We start from the raw sequence: 8,542 nt of genomic DNA on the forward strand, positions 1-8,542 counted from the left end.
TATTGAGTTGATTTTCTCAGTTTGGGTGGTATGGCAGTGCTCCTATAGAATGACTGTACAGGTGGACTCACACTTCCCTTCATTGCCTTCATGTTACAGACGTGATCTAGTTCAAAATTCCCAATCTTACAGTGCACTATGCAGTCAAGCCCCTACATATTTAGCCCATCTACTCCACCTGTCTGATGACTGTGGAAATGCTGCAGCCTATAGGAGAACTCCCCTGTAAATAAACTAAATTAATCAAGCATTAAAATGAATTTAATTGATTTGTACAAACAAACATGTGACAAATCACAGCAAATGGAAAAAGGCAATCAATTCTGATTTTGTATCAACATACTTTAAGTGGAAAGGATACACTGATGGTGCAGGGATGGTAGGGTCTGACTGCTCTTTCAATAGGAACTGTGAACTAATCTGAACTAAAGAGATTATTTTGTAAATTTCTTTATCACTAGTATTAGCAGCTGTTTATTTACATGGAAATAAATGTTGCAGGTTCAGCATTAAACTTTATTCTTTAACTGACCAATAGCTGTCTTCAGAGGTGGAGTGTAACACCAGTGTTAACTCTTTATCTTGTCCGCTCTTCTACTGAGGTTTGCACACTAACTTGTCAGCTCTGGTCTGTGTAGTCACTTTCCAATGGCAACTTCCTCGTTTACATGACACTTGAAAGAACCAAATTATGTCACTTAATCTGTCTATAACTGAACAACTAAAGTGCAAGTTAACGTGTTAGTCCGTTTAAGAATGGACTTCTCCAGATCGGACTAAAACACCCAGATTATGCAATTGGGAACCCGATTTTCCTCTGCTTGTCTACGTTGTAATTTGACTGAAACTGATTGAAACTGGACAATGCATGTGCGTATGCTTTGTAGTGACGGCACAACATGTAGCATAGGAGCTGGCCTGAACCCAGCCCCCCCCCCCCCAAAAAAAAAAACACTTGGCCTGATATGTCAGCGTCGATTCAGTGCATTTCACAATACAAACACAGTACAAACAGCAAGAAGATGTGTTTTATACATAAAAAATGGGAAGCGCAAGGGCCGGCCTTACCCGAGTCATTTGTAGGCCTGACCAGCGCGTCTGGTCGCTGCAATGATGGCTGAAACTCTTGTCCAATGACAATCACCACCGCCCACAAAATAGTCCCTTAAAAGTGACATTTGAATAGATGGGAAGATTCAGTAAACAGGGTCAGAAAGTTTGGTTGACAGTGTACAGTTGAGCACTGTGATTCTGGTGCATTACAGTAGTAGTGCAGGTGACAGGGAATTTCACTGCAGGATGTGACCCAACTGTGTCAGCAACAGAAGCCCATTTACAATTTGCAGTGCATTAACGTCAAATTACAAAGGTTGATGTATTTTTGAGAGTTCAGTAGTGCAAAAACCAGAGTGAATGGACTAATAGAGAAATGAAAAAAAGGTGATGTGGTCAGATGAATCAACCTTTGCCAAATATCATAAAAATACCAGCTTGAGTGCTTGACCCAGTCCACTTCTCCTCTTAGAGGGAGGAAATACTGCAAATCAATTCAAAGACAAATGTCTGTATCCATAGGGCGCGAGGGGTCATGAAATGCTTTGATGAGCATCAATGAAATGAAAAAAAAAAAGAAAGTGAATCATATGTGGCGGCCTTCACAGTCACCACATCTCAACCCACTTGATCACCTTTGGGAGATTTTGCACCATCATATTAGCCAGCGCTCTACATCGCCATCATCAAATCTGTCATCCCTCTGTAATCAATCATTCCACCAATTTTACTCAGTCACCATGCAGCTTTGTTCCAATACACTTTGGGAATTGAGGGCTCTCTCATATGCATATATATTATAGTGGATATTTGTTTGGGTTTGGAAATACAAAAATTTGGACCTCCTCCCCATTATGTCAATATTTGCATTACTGTGCAGCATCTGCATGCTTATATGTATAAAGTGGAGTGGAGAGAGACAGGGAGAGCCAGAGATTTACAGACCTCTCACTGTTCTGCTTTCTGACATCTGCAGCTTCTGAGCTCTTCACAAATCAGAACCGGCTGCTTCTTCTTCCTCAGACAGGTTGGAAGACGGCCGTGCTGTCAGAGCATCTATCAGTAAAATACACACACACACACACACACACACACACACACACACACACACACACACTGATGCATGCATGCATTCATAGAGCACAACGCACACACCTCTGACATTAAGATGAATGGCACACATCAATGTTTCCATCTTCTGCTCTCTGTGGAGCCTCTGCAACACAGAGGAGCCAAGTTCCCCTCACGCTGCGCTGTCATGACCATAAGAATTACTTATAATAATTTATATGACGTGTGTCTGCTAAAAGGAGGGGCAGTGCAACATGCTGGAAATTTGGCGCTGAGGAAACGTAAGAAAATGGCAAAAAGGAAACTCAAAGCAGGTGAAAGCAGCTTTACTGCAGGAGCAGCAGTTGTATGGCTCATGCCCTGAAGTTGGTATCCAAGGCTATAGACTGCTGTCATCTGCTGACATCCTTGAGATGCTTTGAGTGTGTCTGAACAGAAGGCAGAACACAACACTGACACACACACACACAAAATCTGAGGATTATCTTCATTTCTGCTCCTCACAGACCTTATTATCCATGAACCTACGCTGAGTGATTGGCAAATAAAGGAGGAACCTGAAAAGACGGACGGGATGAGGCTTTGAAGGCCGACACTTTTCGGTTTAGATGAACTGATGCTTGGCGCTGTCTTTGGAGCCGATAATTCAGCTGCCAGATTTCTGTAGTTACGCCAAGGATTTGTTTGTTGGACTCTCATTAGAGCAGAGCTTCACTCTCTCTGACATTTTGTCCAAAGAACTGAAAGAGAAATGTTCTTTTAACGCTGCTGATTTGTTTTTATCTTGATTAGTTGTTTTTTTTATCTTATCCATTCGAATTTTCTCTGACAAATTATCATTGTAGATAAAAAACAATCAAGACATGAGGGAATAATTAGGCTGTTGTTAATTATTGATAATTAGAAATGTATTATTTTGTTTGCCTTGTAACTTTTGCTAAAGTTGGCTAATTTGTGTACACAGCTAATATCCCTAAAACTTCATCATAACGAATAATACAAAACAATCTACCATTATTGTGACAGCTGAAGGCACAATTCCTTTATGTAAGAAGAAAAAAACAACAGGAGTAAAGTCTGCCCCCAGTGAACTCCAGTAACCTCTGCATGTGAGAGCTGTTTCCACTGAAGCTCAGTGAGATGTTTACTTCCCTAAACTGGACTTAACCTTGACAAACCTCCTTACAATAGAGAAACCTGGGGTTATGGGAGGATACAAACAAAGACCGCAGAGTTCAAGGGCCCCAAATTGGGGCCAGATAGATGTTTCTGTCTCTGACCAACCACAGCAGAGCAGTTAGCCATGTCATTTCGCTGTCTTGCCCTTCCCATGATGGATGGATCGTGGTGAACCTCAGAGGAAGTTGTGACATTTATATGTGTGTGTGTGCACGCACATTCTTCAGCCACACTTCAGGCCGTGGATGCCTCTCAGCAGCACGTGTGTGTACAAATGAAATGTGTGGGCACGCTGCGTTCCTCTGGAGGCAGGATGCCGTATCCACATCCTTCTCTGCCTATAATTAGCCGCCCTGATAAAAACACGGGTTTGCTGGTGCTTGCAGGATCAAACAGTGATGAGCAGGCAGCTCTCTTCACAGCACACTGCAGACGCCAGGTGGCCGTCCTTGAGCTGAGTGCTGGGCTGTGTGCAGTATGCATCTGGAGGGCAATTAATCAGAAAAGGCAATTGTGATATTATATGATGACACTCGCGCAATCACAATTACTCAAGACAGAGTCCTTGTGATTTGATGCACGCTTTGATTTGTGATATTAAGGAGATTTGTACGCGTTCAAGAGATTTTCGTCTCTGATTCCATATCTGCGTTTTTCTGTGTCGCAGATCAGTGAGATGCAATCAACATGTCAACAGAAGCGGTATCTGTCACTGTGTCTCGAAACATGTCTCATTCTCCACCTCCACTTCACACATACAGATGCACACACTCACGTCCGTGCACACACATACACACACACACACACACAAATACACAGCTCTATCTTAATCACCAGCAATTTAGGAGCTATATGAAAATGATTACCCTCCGTCTTTGCTCAGAGAACTGTATTAAATCTTTTGAGAAAGCAGAGACGGGCTTTCTAATGTTTTCTTAACTCGGTTTATTTCATTCCATTGTGAGATATAAAAAGGGCAACCACAGATGGCTTATGTGTGCTCTATGGGTCATACGGGTATGGAGAACAATCCTCTGCTCTGGCTTAAGCTTCTTCATTAAAAACAGATGGTAAAACCAGTACATTTAATATTTTTTCACATCTGGAGGCGGACTGAAAATATTGTGCTGCTCAAGTCCATCAGCAGGCGCAAAGCTGTTCGCTCATTCTATGGCTGTAGTAACTGTTTATTTATCCATTCATACATCCATCCATCCATTTTCTTCAGCTTATCCGGGGTCAGGTCGTGGTGGCAGCAGCAGAGAGTTACAGACATCCTTCTCTCCAGATCCTCCTGGGGGAGCCCAAGGTGTTCCCAGGCCAGATGGGGAATGTGATCCCTCCAGGAAGTTCAGGGTCTACCCCGGATGCCCAAGCTCCTCACCCTATCTCTTAAACTGAGCCCCACCAGGCTATGGGGGGAAATCCATTTCAGCTGCATCCTCATTAAAATAGGTAAAGGTTGTAATGAAAATCAACTGGTAACTGGAGATAGCCTTTGTCTCAATGGTTTGATAGTAGGTCTGTATTACTGAGACTAAACTTATCCATCTGTTGATCTCCTGCTTCCTCTGGAGATGTAAATTGAGACCCCACAAACAGGAGCCTCCCAGTTGACCCAATATACATACTGTATTTGGGTTCATGCGGTCTGTCTGGCAGCCTTCACCACCGTGATCAGTTCACAGCTCTCCTCCTCTTCTCCTCTCTTCACCTGAACAACACATACAGCCACAGGTCTGATGATATTGTGGCAGGATGAAGGAGGGTTTGAACCCCAGTCTCCTGGGTAAGAGTCATGTACACTGACCATTCGACCAACGGGACATCCCCTTGGCCAAGTAGCCAGGGCACATGATCAATTGGAGGCATAGTAACAGGACCGTCGACTGTCACAATATGATCACAAAGCTGATCATCAATCTTTGACCTATGGTGGTCTGGTGCGCGATATAGATCTGCCAGGATATGGGGAAATGGTTGGGATTAGGGCCAAAATGCAGATCCAGGCCTGTCTAGCCTCTACCTGGTCTTTCTTACTAAACTTAACCAACTCCTTTCTTTATTGCCTAAACCTAACCAATGGCACAATTGCACTCACTCAAACTCAAAATGTAAACCTGGAATATAAATTTAAAAAATAAATTTATTGGAATGTTAAACCAGTGGGGATCGAACTCGAGTCTGCCACACCGCAGGCGAAAATGCAAACTGCTACGCCAAGGCATCACTAACGATAGTTTTCTAGGTTTGTACGTATTTCAGTTTACTTGCAGTACTGTTGTGAGATGACGTTTCGGGGCCAAATCAAACAACCAATCGGAGGAGAGCTCATCTAGCCAATCAGGGGCGAAAAAGGCGGGACCTTCCCCTACCATCCTGGGGGAAAAAATATCACGGTCTGGTGCTATTACACTTACAGTATGATCTACCTTGTATCTGAACATGGTGTTCATTATGGCCAAACTCTACTAGCACAGAGGTTCAATAACCAGTACCACTCAGATTGAGATCAGGGATGTCATTCCTCCCAAAACAAACCCCTCCAGGTTTCTCCATCGTTGCTCATGTGTGTTAAAGTCCCCCTGCAGAACTGTAGAGTTTCCTCTAGCCCTTTCCAAGACACCATCAAGGCTCAAGAGTTGTTGTTCAGTGCACACACAGCAGTCAGAGCCTCCTCTCAGTAACCCTCAGCTTTATAGAGCTGACCTTCTAATTCCCTGGGGAGAGCTCCAACACTGCAGCGCTCCACCGAGGGCTTGTGACATCGGGAGTCGGCATACTTAGCTTTCTGCCTTCATCTGCTGCTCAGTCGGCACCTCACACAACCTCATGGTCCTTCTCTGCAGGTGGTGGGTCCACAAGGTGGTGGTTTCATGTTGGGCTGTTCCCAACTGGGCCCCGTGGATCAAGGCCTGCCCGTCAGACTTTTTATCAAGCAGCAATCTATCTAAAATAAGCAGGCTAAAGTTACAATGTGATCATGGTAACCATGATACCTGCTGAATATTATCATCTTAACAAGATGATTGTGACCATGTTAGCATGCTGAAACTACAGTATAAACGATAAAACTACTGCATTGTGAAATACTAGGGAAAAAGTATTGTGGCTTGTTTTCCAAGATAAGGGAAGGGTCCAACTAAAATATTATTTGCTGAAATATAAGTTTCAGAACCCAAGTGCTTCAGTACAGTACCTTAGTGGTTAGATATGAATCTCCTTTCAGGAGTGAGGCCTCATCAGTCTGCAGCTCTCTCTGAATCCAAGCTCTGAAGAGCTGAGCACATTCTGTGCAAAAAGGTAAGTGTGTTAGCAGTGGGGGGTTGCATGGATTTGGTCCCTTGATTACATTTTGAATTTTAAATGTCAAGATATCCCTGTCGAAAGATTTGGGGTCACTGTGCTCTGGGTTATTTTGGTGAAGGTGCACTTATGTAACAAGTCCAGAAAGACAGAACAAAGGTTTTTTTTTCTTTCCTTATGATGTGAATCATGCAGGAGGCGTGATTTGCTCCAGGACTAGCTGAATTATATGGGATTTTGACCTAAAAATAACCTCAAACTGTCAAAATAAAAGTCTAAAAATTGTTGATCGGTCTAGTTTCTAGTCTAACTTCTAAAACAAAGGAGTTACTCTGATGTCAAACAATTTTATCAGCTTTGCTTCCTTTTTTAAAATCCAACATTTACTTTAAACTGTCACTGGGACAGCTCTGCAATGACAATGAAACTCATTTATAACGTGTAGTGGCCAACTGGGCTGAAAGCTGCTGCGCTAAATTGACACTTTTGGCTTTGTGTGCCAGACACTTTTGTGATAAAGAGAAACACTCACTGTAAACTGTCTTTAAAGAGGCAGCACTCTGCTTACATTTTGATATCCTGTCTACTGCACCAACACAAATGGCGAAAAAGAGGTTATAATTGGCCATTATGCAACTATAATGGCCGTCACGTCAGCCCTTCACAATGGACTAATTCTCCTCTTCCCTTATCCCCCTGACTCCTTCCCTGCACTCTACTCTCTGTTAACCAAGCAAAGAGAAAGGAAAAGGACTGAGTGAGACACGGACAGACGGTGAGAGAGACAGAGAGTCAAATGAGAAGGAGTCACTAATCTGACATAATCAGACTGGCAGTGTGCGCATGGACTCCAGGGTCAAGGAACAGCCTCGTGTGGGCTGCAGGAGGGTGAAGGGGGGGGGGGGGGGGCGAGCGTTGGCCGTTATTTCAGGAAGTGAAAAGGGACGGGGGGTCGGAGGTGAGGAAGAAAGATGGGGATCGAGGGCAGGAAAGGGCAGAGGTGGCGGAAGACCAGAAGGAAGGGGTCAAGAGAGCAGCGAGGATTATGGCTGGGAGTGGGTGGCTGCTGAACTCATCATGAGCTTGTGAGTGTTGCCTCTTTCGCCACCCAGCCAGCACGATGTGAGATAGCTCAGATATCTCATTATATTACATACAATTGTTTGTTTTTTTTCATTTTGTTTTTAAATATAGGCTATAGGTGAATTGCCTCTGCTTTTTTAAGTACAGCACAGCGCCTACACACAGCCAGCTGGTTGGAGTGTGTTTGTGCGTTGGTGTTGAAAGCAGCGGCTACATGTGGTTAAATGCGTGATACTATGACATGGCAAATCTAATTAAATTAATACTACACATTATGTGTTTAATTAGTTCATACATTAATGGTAGAATCAGCCAAATACCATCTGACATAAGCTCTGATGATCATCAGCCATCCTCCACACATCTCCTGCATTGGTTCGAGAAAGAGAGAGAGACTCGCATTATGTTTAAAACTTGTCTGCTGACTTTCTTTTCCTTCAAGTGACTTGTCCCAGTCACTTGAATTTTAGTGAAGGTGTCTCCCATTTTTTTGGGGGGGTGGCCTCTACAATGAACAGTAGATCATGATATTGCCATTAACACTAACGAGCATTTTTTGGTTTTTGAGCCAACAAATCTGAGATTTTTGTTCATGCCTACAACCGTCATATAAAGCTCACTCTCTAATGGCCTCTATACACTGTGCGATTTTAGCAGTCTTATAAGACTATTGCATGACACACTGTGCGACATGCATTTAATAATCTTTGGTACGACGTCAAGTTTGACGTGTGCAGACTGTACGATGATCGTTCTACTGAATCGCAGGTCGCCCGCTCCCCCTCCTCCCCCCCTCCCTCTCTCCCTCCCTCTCTCCCTCCCTCTTCACACACAGACACAAGTCACCGGC

Source organism: Trachurus japonicus, chromosome 24, assembly GCF_045865225.1.
Source record: "Trachurus japonicus isolate A0001 chromosome 24, Traja_1.0".
Lineage (NCBI taxonomy): Eukaryota > Metazoa > Chordata > Actinopteri > Carangiformes > Carangidae > Trachurus > Trachurus japonicus.